Source organism: Myotis davidii, unplaced genomic scaffold, assembly GCF_000327345.1.
Source record: "Myotis davidii unplaced genomic scaffold, ASM32734v1 scaffold641, whole genome shotgun sequence".
Classification (NCBI taxonomy): domain Eukaryota; kingdom Metazoa; phylum Chordata; class Mammalia; order Chiroptera; family Vespertilionidae; genus Myotis; species Myotis davidii.
The window spans coordinates 2202553-2215190 of record NW_006293232.1 but is presented as its reverse complement, the minus strand read 5'-3'; the positions used below and the strand labels follow the sequence as shown (position 1 = coordinate 2215190).

The following is a 12638-nucleotide window of genomic DNA, read 5'->3' as shown; positions in this document are numbered from 1 at the left end:
GGCCTGAATATCTCTATCTAAAAAGAAAGAGAGTTTTACTTATTTTACTCTCTCTAGAGTGAAGCTTGACACGAGAAGATTCCAAAGCCTCTAAATAGCTTAGCAAGAAATTGAACACATGCCTAGTGACCCAAAGTCCCCTTACAGTCTCCTGAAGTAGGGGTGAGAGGGAAAGGGCACTGGGTAAGCATGCTCAACCTTCTGCCCCACTTCCAACAGAGGTCACACCATTGCTATTCCTTGCCTTAGCACCACAGTCAGAAGTCCTGTCCAAAGATTAGCCCAAGCACATGGCATCAAGGAGAGGTGCTTGGCCTACCGGATAGCTTGACGTGACCTTGAATCCCATGTTACCAATTAAATTGTCCAGCCTCACCTTTAACATACAAAAGAGAAAATTCCTTACTTAAACGCCCCCTTTCCCAAGTCTTCTTGGTGGAATGTGAGCATGTTTTGAGCTGATATGTTAATGTGACAATTTGGTTGAGTGACACCACATTCAGTAAAAAGAAAATAGAAATTCGCTGCCTTCATTAGAAAGGCCATTGCACTTTCTGAAAAGTGACTCATCCTTTTGCTTAACTGAATACCTTCCCCTCTACCAAGTCCAAACTGTCACTTATTTGTCACCTTTGTATGCTTCCACCAGCTTTGGAAACTTTTTAGCAAGGTGACTATTTCCAGCTTCTTTAAGAAAAACGTTTTTTAAAAATTGATTTCAGAGAGGAAAGGAGAGGAAGAGATAGAAATATCAGTGGTGAGGGAGAATCATTGATCGGCTGCTTCATGCACACCCCACACTGGGAATCGAGCCCGCAACCCAGGCATGTGCCCTGACTGGGAACGGAGCTGTGACCTCCTGGTTCATCGATTGATGCTCAACCACTGAGCGGCGCTGACTGGGCTATTTCCAGCTTCTTACCGCCCCTCATCCTGACTGAAATATATTTGCTTCTTTTCTATACCCTCCTTCCTGCAAAATTTTTACCCCTCAGGAATTTAAATACCTGTCTTCCTTCCTGAGGAGCTGTTTTCCAGACAGGGGGATTCTTGGGAGACAATGATATGGTGCAGGGAAATAGTGTTTGTTTTTTCTGTCCCTGGTGCTGGGCAAGGTGATTGGTGCTTTAGGACTCGCTGAAGCTCTTTGAAAACAGGGCTAGTCAGATTCCAGAGATTTACCTTCTGGAGTGTGAGCATGTCTGGGCAGCGGCTGCATAATTTGGATGGAGTCATCACCGATGAGGCAGAGTTGGCTCAGCCAGGGAGCACTCGTTGCTCTTTTCAACTCCAGGGCACCGGGGATGAAGTCACCTTTCTTCTTTTGAAACCAACAGATTCGTCCTGTGAGTCCCTGTCACTTCTGTGAGGACTTGTTTTTTCTGCTGCCGGTCGCCAGGACCTTCTCTCAGGTAAGCAAGCTCTGATTTCGTGGGTTTTCACCCAAGAAAGCTTTATTTTCGGGGCATCTCTGGGTAAAGGTGGAGTCAAGTCCAGGGACTTGGGATTGGGTGAGGAGGCCAGTGGGTTCCCAGCCATCTGGTATCACCTGGGGGGGCCAGCGGGCTCTGAGCTGGATGAGGAGCACCCCACGCAGCTGGGCACGAAAGTAGGGGTGCTCACCGTGGGCAGGGAACTCTAATCCGAGCTCGGTTTCGGTGCCTGTGCTGAGAGTTGTGTAACAGGCACATGGGGAAGCGCCTACAGGTGGTTTGCTTGGGGTTGGGACTCTCCTGCCCACTTCGCCTTCCTAAGGGCTGGCTTTGCGTTTGGGTAGAACTCCTGTAGGATCTCATGACAAAAGCTGATGCGCAGGAAGGCAGCAACTCTCCCAAGAGCCTTTATTTGCTCACTCACCGAGGTGAATGCTCCATCTTCCTCAGAGAGGAGGAGACAAAGGGGCCGGCTTCCTGCCCTGACATGCAGGCACCTGTGTAAACAATGGCTGTCCTGCTTGGGGGGGCGGGGGGAGGGAGGGTGCGCAGAAGTGTGCAAACACATCTTTGCGCCTGTCTTGGCTTCTAAGAAAATGAGCATGAGTTTTGGGGTATGTGTGTGTGTGTGTGTGTGTGTGTGTGTGTGTGCAGGCAGACCTGTGACCTGAGGAACCACTGAAGTCTCCCCGCAGCACTTTCAATGGGTTACATGAGTCACTGTCCCTGATTGAATCACACATCTCTTATTAGCTTTGGAGGCTCAATAAAGGCATCTCGGTTATGATGGAGGCGCCTACAGGGTGATAAATGGCGTTTGGAGAGAGTTGAACCACCGTGAAGTGAAAACATTGAGACTTGCAAAAGCCTTTTATTACCTGACACACAACCCTACTACACATAGTATTTGATATGTTCCTTTTTAAATATATGTATATATACACACATATATTGATATATTGATTTTAGAGAGGAAGGGAGAGGGATAGAGTTAGAAACATCAATTGTGAGAGAGAATCATCAACATGCTGCTTCCTGCATGCCCCCCACTGGGGACTGAGCCTGCAACCCGGGCATGTGGCCTGACCAGGAATCGAACCATGACCTCCTGGTTATAAGTTGATGCTCACCCATTGAGCCACACTGGCTGGTGGTATGTTCATTTTTAACCTCTGAAGGGAGCAAGAATCTCATTAGATAAGATAAGGATGTTTTGTTATAAATGCAATTGCATATTGGCTGCCAGCACCTGCTGACACGTTTACCTCTCCCTTGGCGCATCCAGAGTTTATCCTTACCTGAAATCTGCTCCCCCTTTTGTGTCCCTGGCTCCGTAAAAAGCATCTGGTTGTCCATAACAGATTTCTGGACTTCACCCTTGACCTCTCCTTTGTCCTCACACTCCCACATCCAGTTTGACAACACATCCAACAGATTCTGCCTCCATATAATCTCTCAAATTCTTGCATTCTTTCAGTTCCATGGCTCTTTTCCTAGTTTAACAAGCCCTTATCATCTTCTTCCAGGATTATAGAAACCTCCCACACAGGCTTCCTCTCTTTAGCCTTGCCATCCTGGTGCGGCCAGATGATTCTACAGTGAGTGATCAGCACCCACACAAACCAATCATCCTCTAGCCTGTGACTGTCTTCTTAATATCCCTCAAAAGTTTTCACATCGCTCCACTCCACTACCACCACCTTGGTCCAACCTGCTAATGCTCTTTGCCTTAGTCATTGCAATAACCTTCCAGCTGACCTCCCTGATACCAGGCTCACTTCCTTCCTGACGCATTTTAAACTTCTTATCTTCCCAAGCTTTTAAAGGACATTTTTTTAAACAAGAGCAGAACTTGAAACACCTGTTCCCCTCTTGGGGTTTAGAAACAGCATTTTTATGACTCTTGTAGATCCTTCAAGGAGGGAGGCAGAGAGAACGGGGGTAGGTGGGGGTGGGTGCATAAAGCTCGGGCCTTGGAGCCATGCGGGTCTGCATTTGAATCCCAGCTCCTCCACTTCTATGTAGCCTTGACCAGACTGCTGACCCTTCCGGAGACACGTTTTCCTGACCTGGGAAGTGGAAGTAATAATGCCTACTTCACTGGACGAACATAAGGGTTCAATTAGAACATTTAGGGAAGGCTCTGAAACATAGCAATTAAGAATTTTTACTTCCTTCCCTGTTAAGGCTTATAATCTCTAACCATCATATATCTTGTGAGCATTCGTGTGTATGTACATGTATAATGACCTGTTTTCGACACGGTAGGAAGGAGGAGTGGCAAAGAAACACATGAGAACTCTCTTAAGGAATTTGCTATTTACTCAGGGAAGCAAAGGAGATATAAATAGTATAAAAACATCTATAACACAAGCATTCTGCAATTGTCATGTGCACAGCAGCAGTCAAGTAGATAAGCAGGGAGGGCTTGCATACACAGATCAGATCTGTGAACACCTGCAGGCAGAGGGTGAGTAGATCTATATCAAGGAATTTTTAGATTTAGGGTTTTTGAGGACTTAAAATTCATTGGTCTCTCTGATGATGAAATAAAACTTCCCAGAAAGCGTTATACTTACAAGTGATTTAAGGATTATATGGATTAGTGTTTACGTGACTTGACTCATTCATTCATTCACCAAGTGCTTATTGAGTGCCTACTCTGTACCAGGTCCTATGTTACACAATTTACTTGCTACTCTTCCATGGGACATGGATGATAGCTCTCCTCCTCTTGAATTAGGGCTAGCTTTAGGGACTTGTTTGACCAATGGAATAAGAAGAAAGTGACATCTGGGGACTCCCATGGCTAGGTTCTAAGAAGCTTTGCTGCTTCCTCTTGGGTTGTCTTGGCTCACTCATTCTGGGCCGGGAGCCAGCCACCATATAAATTCATGTGCTAGCACCCTGGCTGTCTGGGGGTGGGGGGCAGGGAGAGAAGAGAAAAACCCTGATTTGCAGTGTTTGTTCGTTTTCATGGTAAAAATACTCCCTTCCACTATGGCCAATTTCCAGCTACCAAAGCGACAGCACTGAATGCAGGGTTGGAAAGAAACACACAGAATCGGCTCTGACATGTTGGTACAAGCCAGCCCCAGTGCACGACCACTAATTACCCTGAGACCACCATGCTGTGAGGAACCCCATGCTAGCTGGGTGAGGAGGCTCCATGCAGACAAGCCCAGGCTGCCCCAGGCTTTCCAGCCACTCAAATTTAGGCTCCAGGGAGGAAGGCTTCCAATGACTCCAGACGCAGCCACTAACCTCAACTGTGTGAGAGCCCCCGAGTGAGACCAGCTCAGCTCAGCCCAGGCAGCCCACAGAACCCTGGGAGATAACCATGTGCAATGTGTGCCATCGTTTGCAGGTAGTTCATTTCACAGCAATAGATAACTGGAAGGAAGTGGTAGTCTTGCTTAGAAGCAAGCCTCGATCAAGCACCCAGGGTGTGTGCAGGAGTAGAGGAATCTGTCCAGAAAGTCCTTTGTCCTTGAATATTCTCAGGTCTTCCAGGGGTGGGCAAACTTTTTGACTCGAGGGCCACAATGGGTTCTTAAACTGGACCGGAGGGCCGGAACAAAAGCATGGATGGAGTGTTTGTGTGAACTAATATAAATTCAAAGTAAACATCATTACATAAAAGGGTATGGTCTTTTTTTTTTTTTTTAGTTTTATTCATTTCAAATAGGCCGGATCTGGCCCGCAGGCCGTAGTTTGCCCACGGCTGTCTTAGACACCAAGGAAGGAAATGTTTTAGTTTTAAAAATGTGAGAAAGAGGCTCGATTACTTTACTAACTGGCTTTATCCTTATAACTAAATCAGTGGAGGGGAAAAAATACACACACACACACACACACACTTTTCTCTTATCATCTGCCTCCATCACTTACCCACCTAACTATTCATGCTAAGCTCTGCAGGAAGATCTCCTTTACCTGCCCTTCCAATGCTGCTCCATCCTCCACATGGAATTCGTTGGGGGAAGTGGGCAGAGCAGAAAAAATATGACGTCAAACGCCCAGAGCCCTGTGGTCTGGTGGAAAGCTACTGAGACTCCTGTAAAAGAGCAGCAAACAGGAGAATTTAAAATAAGCTTCAGGGAAGACGCATGGAATAGTGGTTAGAGCCTGAATTTAGAAATCAGATGACTTGGGTTGCAATCTGGATTCTGACATTTTCCAGTTGGCTGACCTTGGAAAGTATCTAGACATTTCTCGTCTCAATTTCTTCAACTTCAAAATCTGGATAAGAATGCCATCTCACAAACTTCTCATGGAGATTTAAATGAGATGATATTTGTGAGTGCTTAGCATAGTGTCTATCACACCGTGCTGACTGAATAGCAGTCACCAGTAGTATTAGTGATGGTGTTGGTGTCTCACTGATGGCACTGTTGCCACAAATTCCAAAGCCACGGGCTCCCTGGCAAGCCTAGAGCTCCAATCAGTCACACGATAGGTGCCCAAGATGTGTTCAATAATTGTTCAAATTAAACCAAATATCTATATGTGAATATTTATTCTACTGCTATTTTTTCTCTTGTCCTCCAAACATATATTCAAATGCTTAAAAAGCATGATTATGCATTATTTTCCCTATATCTTTTTTTGTGGCTTAATTAATTAATTTTAATTATCTTTATTATTGAAAGTATTACAGATGTCTCCTTTTTCCCCCATTGGTCCCCTCCACCCTGCACCTGCCCCCCAAGGCCTTCACCGCACTATTGCCTGTGTCCATGGGTTATGCATAAAGGCATATAAATATAAATTCTCTGGTTAATCTCTCCCTGTACCACCACTCCCTCTCCCTTCCCTCACTTTCCCTCTGAGATTTATCAGTCTGTTCCCTGCTTCTGTGCCTCTGGATATATTTTGTTCATTAGATTCCACATATGACTGAGATCATATGATACTTGTCTTTCTCTGACTGGCTTATTTTGCTTAGCATAATACTCACCAGGTCCCTCCATGCTGTAAATCCCCTATATCTTAAACAATATGAACTGAGACCATATTTTCCAATTTCTTATAAGTCCTCTTCTTACCTTCTACTGTGTAACAGGTAGTTGAGTAGTTTAGTGCTCAAAACATATTAACTATTATTATTATTTTTTACATTCTATTTAAGGAGAAATTAAAGTTGGGTGACTTGTACCCAAGAAGGTCCAGAAATGTCAGGTTCTCCTGTTTACACATGCCATCACTTTGGTAGGGTAGTGAAGGTGAAGGGTAACAGAATTCTTGAGAGAAAAATGTGTTAAGTTCTCCTACTTTATTTATATTTTGTGAATAAGAGTTACTGAAACTTCAATCTATGAACTGACATTAGGTACACTTGTCTCATTAAATTTGTGGTTGGTCTAGTCATATGGATATTTTAAACAAAGAATAATGCGAACTTTCTGACTATTAAAGAAAAACTGATTCATGCATTTTTAAAAATACTTTTATTACAAAATATGAATAGATTCACGAGTGTGTGTCTGCTTCACCCAGCCTCTCCCAGTGTTTACATTTTGCATAACTATAGTACACTATCAAAACCAGGTCATGGACATTGGTGCAATCACAGACCTTATTTGGATATAATCAGTTATACATGTACTCATTTGTGTGTGTCTATGTGTGTAATTGAATGCAATTTTTATCATGTTAACTTCATTAAACTATCCCCACAGTCAAGATTCTAAATTATATGAATACCACAAAGATCTCTTTACTATCCTTTTGTATCCACTCCCTTCCTTAACCCTTTGAAGTCATTCATCTGTTGTCCATCTATATAATTTTATTTCATGAATGTTCATAAGTGGAGTCATACAGTATTTACACGCATGAGATCTACTTTTTTCTCAGCCTAATTTTCTGAGATCCACCCAAGTATGTATCAATAGTTGGTTCTTTTTTATTGCTGAGTAGTATTCCACAGGCATGGCTATACTACAGTTTAGTTATTCGCCCATTTACCCACTAGAGAAGAGGGGCTATCACAAATAAAGCTGCTTGAGCATGTATTTGTATGCAAATTTCTTCAGGAACATAAATTGTCATTTCTCTGGGATAAATGCCCAAGAGTTTTAAAAGGAAGTGCCAAACTGTTTTTCCAGAGTGGCCATTACCTTTTGCAATACATGAGTGACAGACTTTCTCTGCATCCTTGTCACAGTTTGATGTCATCACTATTTTTTTTATTTAGCCATTCTGATAGCTGGATGGTGATACCTTGTGATTTTTAATTTGAATTTCCCTAAAGGTTTCTGGTATTGGTCATCTTTTCACATATTTATTCACCCTCTATATATCTTCTTCAGTGAAATGTTTGTTAATGTATTTTGCCCATTTTCTGGTTGGTTAGTTTGCTTTTTACTGTTGAGTTTTGCTAGTTCTTTATATATTCTAGATACACATCCTTTTTCAGATGTGTAGTATACAAATATTTTCTCCCACTCTGTAAATTTTTACTTCATCCTCTAATAGGATCTTTCACAGAGCAAAAGTTTTAAATTTTGATAAAGTCCAATTTATCAGTTTTCCCTTTTATGGACTCTTCTTTTATTTTTTTTCTAAGAACTCTATGGTTTTACATTTAAATCTGTAATCCATTTTGAGATCATTTTTATATGAAGAGTCAGGTTTAGGTTGAAGTTCATTTTCTTGCCTTTGTATGTCCAATGGCTCTAGCACTGTTTGATAAAAAGGCTAGCTCTTCTTCATTGAATTGGTTTTGAACCTCTGTCAAAAATAAATTGAGTATATTTATATGACTCTACCTCTGGGCTTTCCACTCTATTCCATTAACCCATGTGCCTCTCCCTCTGATAATGCCATACCATCTAGATTACTCTACATGCTATATAGATGCCACATAATAAAATATACAGCAGGCAGCGTGATTCTTCCCATTTTGGTGTTCTTTCTCAAAATTGCTTTGGCTACCCTCAGGCCTTCCACTGTCTATATAAATGTTATAAAATGCTTGTCTTTGCCTACAAAAACCTTGCTGGGATTTAGATAGGAATTCTGTTAAACATGTAGTTTAATTTGAAGAGATGACATCTTTGCTATGTAGCGTCTTCTAGTCCTCAAATATGAGAAATTTCTGCCATTATTCATGTTTGCTTGGTTTCTTTCCTCAGCATTTTGGGATGTTCAGCATGAAGGTCCTGAACATATTTTGTTAGACTTATAGTTAAGTATTTTATTTGGAACAATTGAAAATGGTATTGCATTGTTACATTTCATTTTTCATGTATAAATTTAGTATATAAAAATACAATTATTTTTTCTATTATTTACTGCCCAGCTTTGTTGAGGCCTGATTGAAAAATAAGCATTGTTTATATTTAAAGTGTACAGCATGCTGCTTGATATAATATGCATTATAAAGTGATTATCATAATCAAGTTCATTAATATATTCATCAGCTCACATAATTACTATGTGTATGTGTATTTGTGTGCTGAGATCATTTGAGAAAGCTTACTGAAGATCTTACTCTTAGCAAATTTCAAGTATATAATACATTATGATTAACTGTAGACACAGGCTATACCTTAGGTCTCTAGAATTTATTCACCTTGTAGCTAAAAGTCTGTACCTTTTGACCTATATCTCCTGGAAATAGAATTAATGATTTGTTTATTGATAGTAAATCCTGTAGTTGTGCTGAATTCATCTATTAGTTCTAGTTTTCTTGTAGATTCATTGGAATTTTCTATATAGACCATCCTATCATGTGAATTTAGAGATAATTTTAATTTTCACTTTCCAATCTGTTTGACTTTAATTTCTTTTTCTTGCCTTATTTTGCTGGCTAGAATTTTCAAAACTATGTTGAGGTAGAGTGGTGAGAACACACACCCTTGTCTTGTTCCTAGTCTTAGAGGAAAAGTATTCTGTCTTTTATCATTAAATAAGGTGTTAACTGTAGATTTTTTGTAGACATTCTCAATCAAGTTGAGTAAGTTTCTATACTTACTTTGTTGAAAATTTTTGTCATGAATGAGTATTGGATTTTGTTCAATGTTTTTTTTCCTGCAAGAATTGATATGATCATATTATTTTTCACCTCTAGAATTGAATGATTTTTAAATATTGAACAAGCTTTGCATATCTAGAATAAATTCCACTTGGTCATGATATATTATAGATGGTTTATAAAGAACTACTGGATTCAATTTATTGATATTTTATTGGGAATGTTTGTATCTCAGTTCATGAGAGTTATTGATTTGTAGTTCTCCCTTTTTGTATTGTCTTTGATTTTTGATATCAAGGAAATACTGGCCTCATAAAATGAGATACAAAGTGATTTCCTCTCATCTATATTTTGGAAGAGCTGGTGTAAAATTGGTGTTAATTCTTCTTTAAATACTTGGTAAAATTTCCAGTGAAATCATTTGGATCAAGAGATTTCTTTTTCAGGAACTTTCAAATTATAAATTCAAACTTTTTAATAATTGTAGACTATTCAGATTATCTATTTCATCTTGGTTGAGTTTTCATTCTTTATGGTTTCAAGGCATTAAGCTATTTTTTGAAGTTGTTGAATTTAATATGATAAAGCTGTCCATAGATTTTGTTATTATCCTTTTAATGGCTACAGGATCTGTGGCAATACCTCCAGTTTCATTCCTGATGTTGGTAATTTATGTTTTCTTTCATTTTATCCTTATCAATCTAGCGAGAGTTTTATTGATCTTACTGATTTCTTTTCCTGCAACAACCAGCTGTTTGTTTTACTGATTTTCTCTATTGTGTTCCTGTTTTCAGTTTTTATTTATTTCTACTGTTATGTTTTTTATTTCCTTCCTATCTAGGGAGGTTTTTTTTTAAAAAAAATTATTTTTTCTATTGTCTAAATTTACATTTTTCATTTGGTCCTTTTTCATAACTTTTTTTACTGAAATATTATATTTTTACATTAGTTTCAGGAGGATCCATAATTGTTTACTGAAGCCCCTTTATAATGGCGGCTTTAACATCCTTGTCAAGTAATTCCAGTCTCTGATTTATATCTCAGTATGGCATTGGTTGTCTTCTCTCGTTCAACTTGTATTTTTCCTGGTTCTTGGTACGTTGAGTGATTTCCAAATATACTTTGGGAAATTTTGATATTATGATAGAAGATGCTTGATCCTATTTAAACATTTTTTATTTTTGTAGGTAGTCACCCTATTTAGACTTAGAGTGTAGGTTCTTGCCTACTTTTGTAAGCTCTAGTTCTAATGACAATTTGTTGTCAGAGTTCTTACAGTAGTAACATGGGTTTCTATTTGGGCTCCTGCATTATTCCTGCAAGTGCCTCTGGGCTGCTTGGTGGGTGTGGGGCAGGTGATGGATCCCACTCAGGCTCTATGATGCTGTCTCAGGTGTGGGACAGAGGCCCCTACTGATGCTGTGAAGATGTGGCCCACTGCTATTCTGGGTGTAGGGTGGGGATCCTGCTGCAGGGCAGGGAATGAGTTAGCTCTACTCAATTGCAGCTCTAGGAGATCAGTCTCTTGGTCCTGTCACTGCCTCCCTGGAGGTCAGGGATGTATCTTCCCACTAGGTCTCTGCTGGGTGCGTCCTTTCCCTGTCCTTTGGTCACAGAGAGAAGGCTTTTCTTGTCTTTTTTATTTTTTATTTTTATGCCTGTTGTTTTGGGTTGTAGGCCTCCCTTGTGCCCAGTATGGGATATATGGTAGATGAGAAGAAAACCTGGGAAAATCACCAATGGTTTCTTGAGTTCTGAGGTCCATAGCCAGTCAGCCTTCTGTTTTCCATCTTCTAGGCTCCTTTTATTATAGTCTGTTGAGTTATTTCCAGGGTATTTAGTTAAATTTAGAGGAGACGAGTGAAGAGAAAAGAGTCTATAATATCTTGTCCCTTATCAAACTTTTAAAATTAAAAGATGAGACTAGCCAGAAAAAAAATTTGGGGTGAGTGAGAGAAGAAAAATGTAGGAAAGGAAGTTTAGCCATACTAGATATTCGAGCTGCTCCAATATACAATAATTAAAATATTGTTGTAACATTAGAGACATCAATGGAGGAGCATAAAGAATCCAGAAATAGAGCCAACAAGCATGGCAATGTAGCATTTAAACCTAGTGGTATTGGGAGAAGACTGCCACTTGGAAAGGAAAATTAAGCTGGATCCCTATCTCTAATAAATCCCAGATTGATAAAAAATATTAATATCTCTATATATAAAAGGCTAAGACATTTGTTTGATTGTCTGACCGACCAACAGACTGACCAACTGATGGCCGGCTGGTACATATGACGCTCACTGGCAATTTAAAAATAAACGTTGACTCATGCACGCACACATGCACGATACATATAAAACTCTCGCTGGCACTAATCGCACTCAACGCCATAATGTCTGAAGACCAACTATTGCACAATGTACCTCTGAAGCCAAAAGAAAGCGATGTCGTTGACAGAATATTGTTTATTTATTAATCAATTTATATATTATTTTCATATATATTTTACTAATTCTCTTTCATCTCTGACACTTTTATTATAGAGAAAGGGCAAATAGCAATATTAAAATATTTTATATTTTAATTTTATAATACTATATTTATATACTATTTTGACATGTGATTTTTTTGCAGTAATGTAATTACTGCAGGAATCTTTCTTCTAATTAATTTCCTCTCAATGTGCATGAATCCGTGCACCAGGCCACTGGTGATACAATAAAAATAATTTTAAATCGGTAAATTATTTAATAGTCTTAAAATAGAAAAGACCTTCTCAGACATGACACCAAACTCAGAAACTATACAGGAAAAAGACTGATACATATAATTACATGAAATATTGATGAAAACAGTATAAGTGAAATAAAATACAATGACATATGGAAAAAATCATTCACATAGTGTACATAACATAGCAAAATATGTTTTCTTAAGCTTTAAGTAGTACATTCAACAAGAAAAATAAATTGAGTAGAAATGGGCCAAGCACATGAATAGCCTGTTCAGAAGAAAAGGAATACAAATGGCCTATAAACCTAACAAAAGAAAATGGACTTCCAAATATAGAAGCACAAATTAAAAGTGAGAAAACTTTTTTATTTAAAAAATTACAATAATAACAAATATGCATTGTAAAAGAACACACATAAAGGGTATGATATTAAATATTTCCTTCAAAGCCTTCTCATACTCCCAAGCTTGAAACTGCTCCTCTTTCTCTAGCT

At 39.4% G+C, this 12638-nt stretch overlaps 1 protein-coding gene across 1 annotated transcript in view; it reads left to right on the top strand.

The window, feature by feature from the left end:
* Nucleotides 1–1246: 1246 nt before the first annotated feature.
* AMOTL1 (angiomotin like 1) overlaps nucleotides 1247–12638 on the top strand; it is a 164776-nt gene continuing 153384 nt past the window's right edge. Inside the window, exon 1 of the mRNA XM_006766867.2 lies at nucleotides 1247–1412. The gene's annotated coding sequence lies outside the window, so the exon portion shown is untranslated. The remainder of the gene's footprint in view (nucleotides 1413–12638) is intronic.